At 43.3% G+C, this 16,655-nt stretch overlaps 1 protein-coding gene across 6 annotated transcripts in view; it reads left to right on the top strand.

Moving 5' to 3' along the window:
- Window positions 1-4,427: 4,427 nt before the first annotated feature.
- The window catches only part of BTBD7 (BTB domain containing 7), a 52,039-nt gene continuing 39,811 nt past the window's right edge, over window positions 4,428-16,655 (top strand). For 4 of the 6 annotated variants that reach the window (XM_036013489.1, XM_028507008.2, XM_036013477.1 and 1 more), the window contains exon 1: window positions 5,662-6,549. The gene's annotated coding sequence lies outside the window, so the exon portion shown is untranslated. Of the gene's footprint in view, window positions 4,663-5,661; window positions 6,550-16,655 lie in introns of those variants that run through there. The other 2 variants (XM_036013481.1, XM_036013494.1) reach the window with 1 other exon arrangement.

Genomic DNA, 16,655 nt, shown 5'->3' with positions numbered 1-16,655 from the left:
TTGCAAATATGTTTGTCTATTGTGTGGCTTGTCTTTTCACACTCCTTGTTGTGCATCTCAATGAGCTGAAGTACACGTTTTAAATGTAGTTGAATCCATGTGTAGGGGAGGCAGAACTTTACCTTCTTAGGTTTTCTGGCTGGGACTGAGAATTAAATCAGCATAAACAGATTAACAAGAGAAAGACATACAGACTTTTACACGGGCACCGGAGCCCACCCGCGGCCCGCCCCAGGAAAGTGAAGACCCAAAGAAGCAGTTAGAGCCAAATCCATATGTACTAAGTTGGACAAAGAGTAATAAATTGTGAAAATGTATCAAGACAAAGGGGCTCGAGCCAGAGAAGTGAATAGGAAAATAAGGGTCAGTTTAACAAGATTTCATTGTATAGATAGATTTCCTTTGTCCTTGATTCCTGACTCTGGTGATGAGAATGTTTCTTTGTTTCCTCCTGGTAAGCAGAGGAAGTCTTTCATGTTTTTCAAGTACCAATCACTGCCTTAGGGACTTTGACCATGAGTTGTTGTTTTTAAAAGATTTTATTTATTTATTTATTTTTAGTTTTATAGGGAAGGGAAGGGAAGAAAAGAGGGAGAGAAACATCAATGTGTGGCTGTGTCTCCCACATCCCCTACTGGGGATCTGGCCCACAACTCCGGCATGTGCCCTGACTGGGAATTGAACCAGCAACCTTTTGGTTTGCAGGCCCACTCTCAATCCACTGAGCTACACCAGCCAGGGCAGATTTTATTTATTTTTAGAGAGGGGAAGGGAGGGAAAAAGAGAGGGAGAGAAACATGAATGTGTGGTTGCCTCTCACATACCCCCTACTGGGGGCCAAAAACCAGGCATGTGCCCTGACTGGGAATTGAACCGGTGACCCTTTGATTCACAGGCTGGCACTCAATCCACTGAGCTACACCAGCCAGGGTACAATACAGGTTTGAATGCAAGGGTCCACTTATATGAGGATTTTTTTTCCCTACAAATGCCTGTACTATTTTCAACCTACAGTTGGAAGTTTGCAGATCTATGCCATTTTATATATGGAGCTTGAGCATCCTCAGATATGCTGGGGTCCCAGAACCAACCTTCCCTGGATACAAGGGTATTTAAGGTTGGGGAGAGTGAAGTTACATGTGCAGTTTTGGACTGTGGGGGGAGGGGGGTTGGTGCTCCTAACTTCCACATTGTTTAAGGGTGAAGTATACTACCTCAGCACTAGCATTTAGAAATTATTATTATTATTATTATTGTAAGATTTTATTTATTTATTTTTAGGCAGAGCAGAAGGGTGGGAGAAAGGGAGAGAAACATCAATGTCTGGTTGTATCTTGTGCATCCCCTTCTGAGGAGCTGGCCTGCAACGCAGGCATGTGTCCTGACTGGGAATCGAACCAGCAACCCTTTTGTTCGCAGGCTCATGCTCAGTCTACTGAGCCACACCAGCCAGGGCGCATTTAAAAATTATTACTACTTAAAATTATTTTTCAGTCTATCTTCCTGTTTGTTTTTTTACCCTGAACTTCCAGCATTGTACTTCACAAACGGCACTGGATGCTTTAAAAAATATGTGTTGAACTGAACTGAATTGATAAATCTTAACTCTGATGGACTTGTAAATTGAGTTTATTCAATATCTCAAAGGTGCAGCTAAGTGGTATAATATGAAAAAACAAGGTGGATGAATTAACTGGTAGAAAAAGTCACAGAACACTTACAGTTTCTGTGAAGGCAAATCATACCCAACTGGTGTACTAGAGTTCTCCTGTGCAGACAGACGAAAGGACAAGGTGTAACCAGCAGACCTCATTCAGTTTTTCAAAAAGCCTTTGGTAGATTTCCACATCAAAGACTTTTAGAAAAATGATGTTACCCTGGAATTACTTAGAACGCTATCATTGTTGGTGTTGTTTTAATTTTGTTCTTAAAGTTGTTTCTAGGTAACAGAACCGAAGTCAAGCAATGAAGGTTAGGGATAAGTGAGATTGTGTAACTAGTGGAGACTGATCCTATTTAACTTTTAATAAATGATCAAGAGGTGGTATGGAGAATGGGATTTTTAGTTTCCAAATAACAGCTCTTTCAGCTAATGCAATATTTAGCTGATGAGGACAAAGACAAAGTAATGGAAAATAATGGTATGTGGCTTTAATTTAGATAAGATTCAATTATGCATTTAAGGGCAGTATAATAACATAGAGGAATTAGGAGGTGGGCATCTAGAGCCAATTCTTTGCTCCAAATAGATGGGCCAATTTCCCTTGTGCTTTCTCACTTTGAAACTGAAAAATTCAGTGTTTGTGCTGCCTGTCTCTACCGTAACCAATAAACAGAGACAGGGATTGAATATTTATGGATGCTTTATTCAGATGGCCAGCAATCTGAGAAGATGGTGGGTTTGTACTCTAACATACCGTCTTACATTTCTTTTCAAGCCAGATTTTTTAAAATTTATTTATTTTTAGACAGAAGGGTAGGAAGAGAGGGGGAAACATCAATGTGTGGTTGCCTCCTGCGTACACCCCCCTCCACTAAGGACCTGGCCTGCAACCCAGGCATGTACCCTGACTGGGCATCAAACCAGTGACCCTTTGGTTTGCAGGCCAGAGCTCAATCCACTGAGCCACACCAGCCAGGGCATCAAACTAGCCTCTTTTATATGGAGGGAAAGTGTAGTAAGAGATGTGGAAGTCAGGAAAGAGGTTAATCAGATAAAAGCTGCAGTCTAGCAGTTTCCCTAACATCCTTTTATCTGTTTGGGCCCTGTGTCCTGGAGCACAACGACTCAGATACCATCTGGATTGCTTATGGTCTCTTCGGAAGCACAAAGGTCGGATTGCTTACGGTCTCCTGCAGTTAGGGTGGGCTGTACCTGCAATTCCTGAAATAATAGCTTTTTATGTGCACTAACTACTAGGCTTATTAACTATTCCTTAAAATTAAAATTTTCTAACTCTTGAGTTCTCCTATCAACTTTCCCATGCATTCTTGTCTGTTGTCCACATCTGTGGACTCAGTTGGAGAGAACCTTATCAGCTAGAGGGGATTTTTTTTTTTCAGGCAAGGGAATACTACAGTCTCTGCTCATAGTCTCCAAATTTTCAAGGATTGTTGTAGGGGGAAATGCATGGGTAAAAGGGAAAAAAATGAATACAAATTGGAAAGACGTATCTTCCCTAGGAAGTAAAGAGATGATGAATGAGCACGAGAAAGATATAACAAATCTGAAAAAGGTATAGAGAAAAGCAACGATCATATTCAAAGAGATAAAGTCCTTCCACTGAAGGATGTCAAAATAGTTAAATCCTCCAAATAGATAAGAAATGTATTAAAAATGCGGGACCCAGAGATGGTTAAAAACACAGCACAAAATTTCAAATTGCTCTTATCCTTTGAAGTTTAGAGGTGGTCTGAGAACAACAAAAATAACTGGGTGTGACTTAAAAAACTTGTTTCTCAAAGGGAGAGTCAAGTTGAAACCGTAAACACTTTTAAAAAAGGGTTTTCAATAAATTCCCAGAGGCCAAATACATCTTGTATTGCTAACGCCCATTGAAGAACTGTGAGCAGTAACGGCCTCGTGACCAAGGTCAGAACGTCTGCATTCTAGTCTTGGCTTGCCTGCTTGTTAATGCTACGCGTACGCCCCTGGGCAAAAGACTGGGTATTTCGAAGCCTGTCCCGACTACGGCTAAGGGTCGTTTTGATGTTCAAACGAAGCCTTGTATTTACCGGCGTTTTGAGAACTATAAGAAGCTCAGCTCTGTAAATATGTTTTTGTTATTGCATCGCTGAAGTTTTCGCAAACTTCCAAGCAAGAGGTATCTAGGTTAGAGCAGTTTGGCTCTTCCACTGGCCACTGTGGGCTCTCATCAACTCTTGTCCTCCCCGCTTTACGAGGTTGTCTTGTTAAGAAAAATTTTTCAGTGTCTTCAAGATTTTGTTTAACTAGCAAGGCGGTGCCTGTCAAAGTGCTTAAGATAAACTGCCCAACACCAAGTTTGTCCGAAAGGACTTAGCGGAAGCACAGTCCCGTCTTCAAGGTTGAGGCACTGTGTGCGATCCAGCAGGATGCCGGCAGCCCAATGCTAACGCGAACTGGTTGAACCGGTGGTCCGGGAACGTAGTTACTGTAATTCCATTCTGATGTGATTTGTCACCATTTCAGGGAACACGCAGGATGGGACAATGCACTTGAAACTCAGAGCGCCCGGAGCCCCAGTCCCAGGCGCGGAGGGGGAATAATGCGCGCGCGCTCGGCTATTACGGTACGGCTCCCGGCGCCGCGAGCGCGCCTCCCCGGCGCTGCCGCCGGCCCACGTGACCCCGGGCGCGTCGACGGCGGCGGGAGAGGGCGGGTGGTCGGGCCAGCTCCGCAGCGCTGCGCAGGCGCCCAGGGGCCGCGCCGACCTGAGCCCCGCCCGCTCCCTCTAGGAGTTAAAATGGCGGCGAGGGGAACCTGGAGTAGTCCCGGAGCCTGAGCCACTGACAGGAGCGGAGAGGGCGGCGGCGGCCACGGCGGCCGCGGGAGGAGGAGGATGGCGGGGGGTGCCGGCGCCCTTGCGGACGGCGGTGCTGGCGGTGGCAGCGGCGGGGGCGACAGCCGGGGTCCCAGCAGCAGCGGCAGCGGCAGCGGCGGCGGCAGGAGGAGCCTCCAGGGTGAGTGTCCCTCGGTGTCTCCGAGACTGGGAGCCGAGGCTGTGCCCGGCGCGGGGCGTCCCGGAGAGGAAGGGGCTGTGCTCGGACGGAGAGGCGCCCGTTCTGGGGCCGGGCCCCCGCAGAAGGCGCCGGGCGGCCGGCGGGGCAGGGACAGTCGTCCGTCCGGGTGTGGGGCGACGGCGGCGGCGGCGGCGGCGGCGGACTGGCCGGTCCCCGTGTACTCTTGAGGGCGGGCTTGGCTGGTCGCCGCTGTCCCGGGGGCAGAGGCTCGAGGCGTGGCGCTCGGGGCCAGGAGAGCAGCCCTAGGTGGCCGCGGCGGCTGCCCGGCGGGCTCCCAGCTCCAGGCTCTGGGCTCCGAGGGGCGGGACCCGCCGCTCCCGGGACGCCGGGACTCCGCTGCCGAGAGTCGGGCGCCGTTTCCCCGGCTGCGGGGCCGCGAGGCTGCGACCGCCCCGGGGTGGACGTGGGAGCGACGGGCCGGAATTGCAGAGGGAGCAGGCCGGGGACGCCGCTCCGGGGGAGAAGTTGGATGGCGCGGGTAAGTTTCTGTCTCGGGATCGGAGTGGCACTGCGCTTTGACAGGTTGCAAGGGAAACAATGCCGAGTGTTTGATGAAGGACTCTGTGCTTGGAGTACTTGAATGGCCAAAAGCGTGCTTTTTTTTCTGGGTGATCATTTGCACAACTGTTTACTGCCCTTACCCGGGGCATGAGAACTTTCTCACCGTTGTTGTTGGTGGTGGTGGTGTGTGTGTGTGTTTCTTTTTGAGAACCTGTGAGTGTTGCTTCTCTGCTTTGAACTACAGCAACGCATCCGCACACCCCAGCACAGATGAGAAGTGCTCTCTGGGTTAGGCCTAATTTACAGCAGCGGTCTTGGGTGTCTTCACTGGGGCACTGTTCCCTCTGCGAATACGTCTTGCTGCAGTGAGGACAGAGGCATTTTCACAGGATTGCTTAGTGTTTTCAGCTCACAAAGTCTTTTGTCGTTGACTAGCATTCAGGAGATGTGGAAGAAAGATTCGAAGTTGTAAGAATCATGCATGTGAATGGCAGCTGTGGTTGAACTTGTCTTGGATTTTGGAGTCAGAAAAACCTTTAGGGATGTGGTGGGACTTGCCTTAGAGCTGGGAAACTAGGCGCAGGGAGGTAAGTGACTTAACTGCGGGCCCTGCAGCTGGTCAGGGATGGGACCCAAACGGGGCCTCGGTTTCGGGAGCTCTTCCCCGCTCTCCTGATTCTTATTCATGGGTCGCATCCTGAGCGGTGATACCCTCCCCGGGGCTTTGTGTAGTCAAGTTGAAGAACCTTGCTCGGATTCTGACAGCTGCCATCGGTTACCATAAGTAACTGATGATTTTTTTTTCCCTAACCTGAATTTCATAAAAACTGACACTTAAAGTTTTCACAGGCCTGGGACTACATTTTTGCCGGATTACAGCATGCGTGGCTCATTCTTCCATGCATTCAGTAAAACTCAGAAGGTCAACATCCTGCCCCACAACCTAACTACTGTGTATTATGCTGTGTCCCAACACCAGCTTTTAAACAAGTTTTTTTTTTTGCGCATCAGATTCTAATTTTAGGGTTCAGAACACCTGTTTTGTGTTTGCCGAGTTATCACACCTAGTTTCCATGTGTCTTGTTGAGTCATAGCAATTTTCTTTCTTGTGTCACAGGTTAACCTTTAGAAATACAATAACGCTGAATGATTCCGATTTCATAATCTAGTCAGTGCAACGCACGCGTCCCAGTCGTACCTTGCGTTCAGTTAAACAGGTGGTCTGCGTTGTGTTCCGCGTCACACTGCAGGAAAAAGAACAGAGCGGACCCAGGACTTTCCCCGCAGGAAATAAGATGTACCCGCTGGAGTCTAGAAGACAGCCCAGTAAGCTCTACCAGTGCAAAGAATGCTGTGGGTGTTCTGGTTACAGGGAGATAAATGAGGCCTCAGGAGTCTAAAGAACTTCCTGGAATGCTAGGGACTGGAGCTAGCCTTTGAGGGTTTAGATTTACAGCGAGATTGGAGCAGTCCCTTGGTGAGGTACAAGCCGGAGTAGAAGGTGGAGATTCGCGCTGGGGGAGGGGTATGGAGGGGGAAGTAGGATGAGCTGGCTACTCAATTCGGGGGATACTAAAAGGAAAACGTTAGATATTTGGAAGATACGTGTTTGCATAAGAGATTGAGGACTGGATTGAGGAGATTTAGATTTTCTAAATTGAATGTATTGGGGTGATATTGGTTAATAAAATGATATAGGCTTAAGGTGTGCAGTCCTATAGTGCGTCATCTGTATATTGTGTGTTCACCACCCCAAGTCAGGTCTCCTTCCATCACCATTTATCCCCCTTTACCCTCTTCTGCCCCCCCACCCCCTTCCCTCTGGTCATCACCACGCTGTTGTCTGTCTGCGGTGGTTTTTTGTTCGTTTCCCTTAACCCCTACCTTTTTCACCCAGCCCTCCTACCCCCCTCCCCTGTGACACCTTCAAGTCTGTTTCCCTTTCGTTAGTTTATTTTGTTCATTAGATTCCACATATAAGTGAAGTCCCATGGCATTTGTCTTTGACTGGCTTATTTCATTAGATTTAGATTTTGGTCCTCTTTATGAGATACGGGGAGCCTTTGAAAGTTTGGAGGCCAGACATTAATTAGTGTGGTAAACTAGCAGGATGGACCTGTCAGTTATCTGCAGACTGAGTCAGAAGGAGAAGAGGCTGAGATGAAAGAACCGGGGCGGGCAGTAGCTGTAACCGCCGCCTGGTATGAAGAGATGAGATCTTGGGCTAGGGTAGAGTCAATAGGAAGGAGACGGAGCAGGTGCTGTTTTTACTTTTATTGTAATACATACAACACAAAATTCCATTTTAGCCTGTTTTAAGGCTGTAGTTCTGCAGCACTAAGACTGTTGTGCAACATCACCACCGCCCAGCTCCAGAACTCTCATCATCTTCTCCAGCAGAAACTCCGTAGCCATAAAACGCTAACTCGCCACTTCCCTTTACCCCCAGCCCCTGACAACCACCATTCTACTCTCTGCCTCTGAATTAAACTACTCTGGGAACCCCATATAAGGGGAATCATGCAATGTTTATCCTTAGGTGACTGGCTTATGTCACTTAGCATAATATCTTCAAGGTCCATCTGTCTTGTAGCATTTGTCAGAATCACCTTCATTTTTAAGGCTGAATAGTATTCCACACTATGTATATACTGCATTTTGTTCATGTGTTGATCTGCCAATGGATGCTTGGTTTGCTTCCGTTTTGGGCTGTTGGGAATAGTGTTGCTTTGAGCTAGGGTGTACAGATATTTGAGTATGTGCTTTCATTTCTTTTAGGCACACACCCATAAAATTCTACATTCCTACCAGCACTGTATAAGGATTCCAATTTTTACACATCCTCAGCACTTAATTTATGTTTATAATAGTCATCCTAATGGGTATGAGGTGGCATCTCAGTATGTGTGTGTTTAATTGACTTTAGAGAATGAGAGAGGAAAAAAAACATTGTTTTGTTCTTCCACTTATTTATGCACTCATTGGTTGATTCTTGTATGTGCCCTGACCTAGGATTGAACCTGCAACCCTGACATATCGGAAGGATGCTCTTAACCGGCTGAGCTACTGCCCAGAACCCACTGTGGTTGTGACGTGCATTTCACTGATGATTAGTGATGTTCACATCTCTTATGCTTATCAGCTGTTTGTATATCTTCTTTGAAGAAATATCTATGTAAATTATTTAAGTCAAGTTGTTTATTTTGTTGTTGGTAGTCCTGGATATCAGTCCCTTATCAGATACTCGATTTTCAGATAGTTTCTGCCATTCTGTGCACTGCCTTTTCACTCTGTTGAGTGTCCTTTGATGAACACAAGTTTTTAATTTTAATGAAGTCTAACTTTTCAAACATCTCCACTGTAAAAAGAAATAGGCAAGTGAGTTTTTTAAAAAGAGATATCTTTTTAAGAAATGAGGTAACATTGTTCTTTTTAAGTTGATGCCAGCAAAAAGTTATCAGAATCCAAAATTTCGGAGAGGCATAATTTACTTTAGATTTATATAATGTAATTCAGACATCCAGTACCTATTAATATTTGCAAAACAAGTTAAAAATATTTAATAAGATCTGTGGTTTTTAATTTTTTTGACAGTCTGTAAAATTGACATTAAAAACCACTTTTCATAACATCCTTACTACCTTAAATACTACAGAAACTTAAAAAAACATACCAGGTAAAGTTTTATAATTGGCATTAAGTTCATTTAGTGAGCCTTACATTAAGGTTGGGATAAACTGGAATCACCTTAATCCAGTACACACAACATCCTTTAAATCACAGTCTTCAAAAAACATCCCCTTTCATGAGCATTATTGGGAGTATTTATAGTTGTAATGTAATAGAACACTAGACTGGGATTCGAACCTCCATTCATACTCTGACTACTGTTTCTGTGAATTTAAGGAGGCCATTTAATCTGTGTGAGGCTTAATTTTCCTGATCTGTAGAACTAACTAAATAAATAAAACATGTATGTATTATGTATGTGTAAGCTGTGTCTTACATCGCAGCTTTGCCACCTTGTAAGTGTTCTATTCCTTTCCTCTCTGTTACCACTTCCTTACTAGTCTGGACTGTTTATTGACCAGCCTTCCAACCGAGTCGCTGCTAATTGTTCTACTCTCCCTCTTTTTCTCTGGCTATTCTCTATGTTGCTACCATACGTGACATTTCTAAAAAAACGAATTGGAGTATGTTGCTTCCTTACTTAAACCTGTGTTAACTTTCTATTGTCTGTAGGACAAAGAACAAACTCATGAGTTTGCGATGGTGTCCAACCTTAGATTTCCCGGCACTCCAGCTATAGCAAGCTGCTGGCTGCTTTCTGTGCTTGTTTTTCATGTTTATCCCAGTGTTTATCATCCAAGAGACTGAGATGATTCATCACCCACCCCAGGGCTAGATTTCGATTACTCCAAGCCAGTCAGCTTAAGGCATTTCCCTGCAAACTGGTACTTGTCCCAGTGAGATTGAAAGGAAGGAGACATTATGTTTCTGGGGAGAGGATTTTTCCCATGTGACCCCAACTGTTACCGGCATGATGAAGCATGCCCTAAGGATGGCAGATCAGCAAGGTAGAAGGAACTTGGGTCCATGACAACATTATTTTAGACATGTATTGAGCTGGGCCTGGGGCTTTTCCTACCATGGGACATCTCATGACAGATAATTTTCTTATTGTTTAAGTCAATTCTTTGGAGTTACTTGCCATCAAAAAAATTCCTAATTAATACAGTCCTCTTTATTCTTCTAGACCCAATTCAAACACTACTTTTACCAGTAGTTATACACTCACTCCCTTGGTACTTTGGACCAGTCTTCCATCCCCATTGCACTGTATACTGTAATCATTTGCTTATATGTCTGACTTCTCCACATAGCTTCGTGTACTTTGAGCCAAAGCCTACAGTATATAGCAGTGTCTGGTACATTATAGATGCTCAGTGAATGAGTCATTGGGCTGAAATAATAACATGAAAAAGTGCTTTGTATGCAATTTTTTAATAAACATGAGGTATGGTGTTGTCTTTACACTAAAGTCAGTTAGACCAGACATGTAAGGTGGTTTTGCTTGTCCTTAATTATTTTCTAAATGTGTTCCCTTTGATCAAAAGTTTGACAGTCCCTTAAATGTTGTGAAAAAAATCTTACCTACTAAAGAGGAATCCTGGAAGGAGCAGTACGTGAACTGTGTTGTTAACTGTGTAATTCCCACCCTCTCTTCCTTCCTTCCTTCTTTAGAAGGAGACTTGAATGAATGCCAGGACTAACTTCAAGTATAATGTGTGCTTTTCTCCCCTATATTTTGAAATTATATTAAGCCTGTTTTATCTGGGATTTATTTGTGAATTGTTTTTTAGAGGAAAATTCTTTCATTTGCTTCATAAGACTTAGTTATTCTTGTCTTCAGACTTTCCCAAAATATTTTTTGCTTGCTTGAGACTAGACATGAGAATTTTCTGGTAAGCAAAAAAACTTTGTGGCAAAACAAGATGGATGAGTTTGTAGCAAATGTTAGTAATAGTTTATGACAAAGATATCTCTTTTAAATCTTATTTACTAAGTCAGAGCTCCAACACATGCTTCAGCAATAAAGCCTGACAAAGGAAAGTTAAAATCCCCAATTCGAGAGATTGAAACCCATTAACTGGTAAAATTATGAATACCTAAAATTGTTTTTAAAAAGTTTGATCGCTCTGGCCTGTGTGGCTCAGGTGGTTGGTGTGTCTTCCTGTAGACAGAAAGGTCCTGGATTTGATTCCCAACAGGGCAAATTCCTAGGTTGCGGGTTCAATCCCCGGTCAGGGCATGTAAGGGAAGCAACCAATCAGTATTTCTCTCTCTCTCCCCCTCTTCCCCTCTCTCTAAAAGCGATGAAAAAGTGTCCTCGGGTGAGGAAATACACACATACATACGTACTTACTTGCTGACCATCTTTAGAGGATGCTGGGAAGTTATTTGTTTTGAAGATCAGTAAATAAAAGTAAAGAATCATTCATTTATTCTGCCTTTTCTGTACAAACTGTACAACAAACAATTGAATAGTTGAGTTTCTCTTACAGAAGTGTTCCAGCTAATGAATAAAGAAGAAATAATAGACTATCTCCATGTTACAACCCTTAATGAATTAATGACTCTAGTTGGTGATTGTTGATAATTGCTAATGTCACAGACCGAGAAGTAGACATTTTGCACCTGTTGGGAGTGCACACCCCCCTACCTGTGAAGCAGTCTTGGCAAAATAAACTTTAAAAATACAATAATGATCCTGAATCGAATAAAGTCACTGGGTCTAATTATCAATTAGAGGAAATAACAGGAGTCAGAGGAACACACTAAACGACATCATGGTTATGCATTTGCCAAAATCCAGACTATGAAAAAACTACAGATAACCTGACTTCTTCAACAAAATTACAAGCGGGAAAAGGGGGGACATGAGAGGAACCTGTTAAAGAAGCTTTAAGAGACATAGTCACCCAGCTGCAATGTATGAACCTTATTTGGGTTCTGATTAAAAAAAAAAAAAAAACCCTAAGAAAAAAATGAAACAATTGGGGAAGTGTGTGTGAACCCTGTCTGGGAACTTCTTGAGATAGTACTGGCCCTGACTGGTATGGCTCAGTGGATTGAGCGCTGACCTGTGAACCAAAGGATCGCTGGTTTGATTCCCAGTCTAGGACACATGCCTGGGTTGCAGGCCAGGTCCCCAGTAGGGTGTGTGTGAGAGGCAACCACACATGGATTTTTCTCTTCCTCTCTCCCTCCCTTCCCCTCTGTCTAAAAATAAATACATAAAATCTTTAAAAAAAGAATTTAAAAAGGATAGTATTGTTTATTATTTTAGATGTGATAATGGTATTGTAGTTGTTTTTTTTTACATACTTTTTTTAAAGATTTTATTTATTTATTTTTAGAGAGGAAAGGGAGGGAGATAGAGAGAGAAATATCAATGTGCGGTTGCTGGGGGTTATGGCCTGCAACCCAGGCATGTGCCCTGGCCGGGAATCGAACCTGCAACATTTTGGTTTGCAGCCCGCACTCAATCCACTAAGCTACGCCAGCCAGGGCTTTTTACATACTTTTTTGCAGAGATGCATAAGTAGCTATTGACAGATGGAATAATATGTTATCTAGGACTTGCTTCAGAATCATTTAAACGGGCCCTGGTTGTTGTGACTCAATTGGTTGGATGTCCTCCTGCAAAATAAAAAGTGCCAGTTTGAATCCCGGGGAGGGCACGTGCCTAGGCTGTGGGTTCAGTCCCCAGTTGGGGTGTGTGCAAGAGATGATGGATCAGTGTTTCTTTCTCACATTGATGTTTCTCTTCTTTTTCACTCTCCCTTCCCCTCTCTCTAAAAAAAGATAAAAACAAAATAATCCAGAGGAATCAGATAGAGAGTAGACTGGGCTATAGTGATACAAAACTGCCACAAATTGGTAATTGTTGAAATTTGGTGATGGGTAGGGGTTGGTTTTACCATTCTCTTTACATTTGTATGTATTTTTTCTTTATTACAGAAATTACAAATGTGTCTTCCGCGAAGGGCGGAAAACAAGTAATAGGAAGGAGTGAACATAGAGAAGCATAGTCATAATCGTCTTTGCCGTTTAGATGCTGGGAGGCTGAATATCATTCGCAACCGTTCACTGGTGATGCGGAGCACTAGGGATTGCTTTGAGATCCGTCCTTTAATGTTCGATGGGGAGGACACAGTGGAAGTTGCAGCTGAAGACCTGAGTAACAAAATCGGCAGTGCTGTGGGCATACAGCGTAGGCGAAGGAAGGCATGGCCATTCTCTTTAGAAAGTTGGTATAAGACTGGATACTCTTGAGATGCTTTCTTGTTTAGGACAGAAAACACTAAATTAGGGAATCAAAATACCTGGGATCTAGTTTTGAAGTTTTGTCACTTTACCATATATATTTTACTTTGGATAAGTCACTTCACCTTCTACCTTACCTGCCTCACTCAGAGAGATGAGAATGAAGCCTGTCCTGCTTACATTGAAGATTTAACGTGAGAATAAAATGACAGCGTGTGAGAAAGCACTTGTAAACTATGTATCCCTTTGTAAGATACGTACCCAACAATCGTTAAGAGACCATAAAAAAGGGAAGACATGTCATTGCTTTTCTGCCTGCTTTAGTGAGGTTTTAAAGTTACAGTTCAAAACATATAAATTTTAACCAGTTTTAAGTGTATAGTCCTATGGCTTTAATTTCATTGTGCAACCATCACCACCATCTATCCCCAGAACTTTCTTTCCCATCTGAAGCTTCGTGTCCATTAAGTACTAACCGCCTACCACCTAGCAACTGTCACACTACTTTCTGTGTCTGATTCTGACTACGCTGGGTGCCTCATATAAATAAATGCATATGATATTTGTCTTTCTGTGATTTGCTTTTTTCACTTAATACAATGTCCTTAAGACTTATCCATGTTTAGCATGTATCAGAATTTCCTTCCTTTTTTAAGGCCTGAAAATACGCCTTTGTATATTTCACATTTTGTTTGTTAGTCTTCCTGTTGAAGGACCCGAGTTTGTTTCCGCCTTTAGGCTGTCGTGAATGACGTTGCCATGACCATGTGTGTTCAGATCTCTGAGTGTTGTTTTTATTTTTGGAGGGTAAATAGCCAGAGTTAGAATTTCTGGATTGTGTGTTGTGTTTAATTTTTTGAAGAATTCATATTTTTTTATTTTTATTTATTGTTTAAAATTAGCTTATATGTATATTTTAAAGATTTTATTTATTTATTTTTAGAGAGGGAAGGGAGAGAGAGAGAGAGAGAGAGAGAGGCATCCATGTGCGGTTGCTGGGGGTCATGGCCTGCAACCCAGGCATGTACCCTGACTGGGAATCGAACCTGCAACACTTTGGTTTACAGCCCGCGCTCAATCCACTGAGCTATGCCAGCCAGGGCTTATTTTTTTTTTTTTAAATAATCGCTTTATTGCAACCCAGACGTGTGCCCTGACCAGGGATGGAACCAATGACCTTCTGCTTTGTGGACTGGCTCCCAGCCAACTGAGCCACACCTGTCAGGGCTGCCCTTGTATATTTTTTAACATTTGCTAAGTATGTTCGTGTCAGAAAATGTGATTTTTTTTTGTTTTGAATGAATTTATGAGAAATTTCGGTTTTTTTCTTTTAAGATCAATTTCTGTTCGTGTATTCTCTGGTTTTAGCTTTCTCTCTTCCGATCCTCTGTAAATGCAGCTCTAGACTCAGGTTTCTCGTGGCCTTCTCTAAAACACCCAGAGTCACTCTCCTGTGCACCACTAAGCCAACAGTAGAAACAGTTGTCCCAGTTAGAACAATGATTTCATTTATTCACTCAAATACCGTGTGCCTGGCTTGGAAGTCGTCGTCTTCATGAACCACATGGCACCATTCCCTTGTAAGACAGTTGATCTTGGAGGGCCTCAGAATCATTTCCGCCCTCTTATTGTAGGCCCTTCTTCTTAGCTGTTGGAGAAAATTGTTTTGATCCTCTCAGCGCTGTCTTGGTTTTGGGGGATCTGGCTGCTGCTAGGAGAAGACAGCAGCCGCTTTAGGGCTGGGAAAGGCAGGGCCAGGCAGCTCCTGGTCTGACTGCAGTGTTCATCCCGGGGCTGGCCCAGGCTTTCCCAGCAGTCTCAGCACGGCCAGAGGCCCAGACTTGGGGGTGGGGGGTTGGTTAGCAAGGCCCAGGGGTTGTGAGAGTCAGGCTTTGAACCTTTCCAGCTCTCTGGTCCCATTTTTTCTTACCTCTCACTTGGGGACGATCTTATTCTGAGGTTTTAAGTCTGGTGAAGCATTTGTAGTGAGCTGTGTGGTAAAAGTGTCAGAGTAAGAGGTCTGTGCGTGTCTTTATAATGTAGCTGCATAGGTCCTTTACCTGCTACTTTCCAGTAATTGGTTCTCAGCTTTAAGTGTTTAGAAACTGAGTTTTTCAGAATATTTGTACATCTCTAATATATTTCACCCAGGCCAGGTCAGACCTGGCACAAGACTGGGTTCCTCATGACATCCCTTCTCTTGTGATGAACCACTTCTGCTTTCCAGTGTTGGTCTATATTTATCATCTTATTTAACTCTTAAAACAACCTCGTAAATAGGTGATATGAGTATCACCCTCTCATTTTAGAGATAAGGAGAATCTGGTCCTTATTAACTCGTTCGTGGACTGTGGTAAAAATCCTCGAATAGGTCTTCTTGCATCAAGTATTCTCTGCCTTGAAGCCATTTAATAATCTTTCTCAAGCACAAATATAATGGTGGTTTTTTCCTGTTCTATGCTTTGATCCAGTAGTTCTTCCACGTGTCCTTTTTTTTTAAGTTTTTATTGAATTTATTGGGGTGACATTGGTCAATAAAATTATATAGGTTTCAAGTGTCCAGTTCTGTAATACATCATCCATATATTGTATTGTGTGTGCACTCCATTGTGTTCTGAATAGAGGCCCAATGCCTTAGTATGGGATTTGAGGTTTTTTGATCCACCTCCTACCCACACATTCCAACGTATGTACTCTTTAGGCCTTAGACACATTATTGATCAATATTCATGTTCCTCAAATAATTGTGTATCTACTTTGTGTTCTGTGGTGGATGGTAAGGATTCTAAGATAAAGAGACTGAGTACCTACCCTCAGGAAACTTAACAGTACAGTGTATACACAATTGTACTGCGACATTAGTAGGCAATAGAGGTATAGGGTTATGAGAACTGGGAGTGGGGCATTGACTGGAATGGGAGTTGTTCCTATTTATTTATTCACTGTGTATCTAATACCTTAAATGACCTTTTCATTTCTACTCAGTGCGCTCTTATTCTTGAAGATCTGGATCTAAACTAGGAAGCTAAAACAGCAGTCTTTAAAAAAAAATTTCCTAAGAGATCTCATTCAGGACGCAGTCACTGACTGCTGTATTCCCAGGGCCTCACTGCCTAGCACATGGTAGATGCTCAGAATTGGATGGATGAGTGAGTGTGTGACTGGGTGGATGGTGAAGCATAAAAAAGTGTCATCCTGCCATCAAGGAACATGTAGTCTAGCTATAAATATTCAGAAAGCACTTTTGCTCTGATTTCATGAGCTATCCTTTCAGTTAAGTCATTTTGTACTTAACATGAAAGATCCTTTTAAGTAACAAAAGTCACACTGTTAGGTGTGTACTCACTTCCCAATTCTGGAATGGAACTATATTTGTCTGCTCCGGAAATTTTTTCCTCAAACATTTAGGAGGAAAAAAATTGCAAAGATAACATTGTTTATAAGAGCCTGCATGCCAAGAGTGGTTTTGCAATTTACCAGCTCTGTGACCTTGGTTAAGTAAAGTAAGCCTTCCATGCCTCATTTTCCTAACTTCCCAGTCTCTTGTGTAAAATGCGGAAAAACCCTGGCCAGGTAGCCCAGTTGGTTAGAGTGTTATCCCG

The sequence above is a fragment of the Phyllostomus discolor genome, chromosome 1 (assembly GCF_004126475.2).
Source record: "Phyllostomus discolor isolate MPI-MPIP mPhyDis1 chromosome 1, mPhyDis1.pri.v3, whole genome shotgun sequence".
NCBI classification, from domain to species: Eukaryota; Metazoa; Chordata; class Mammalia; order Chiroptera; family Phyllostomidae; genus Phyllostomus; species Phyllostomus discolor.
Note: the sequence above shows the minus strand (reverse complement) of the source record. Positions and strands in the feature narration are given on the sequence as shown.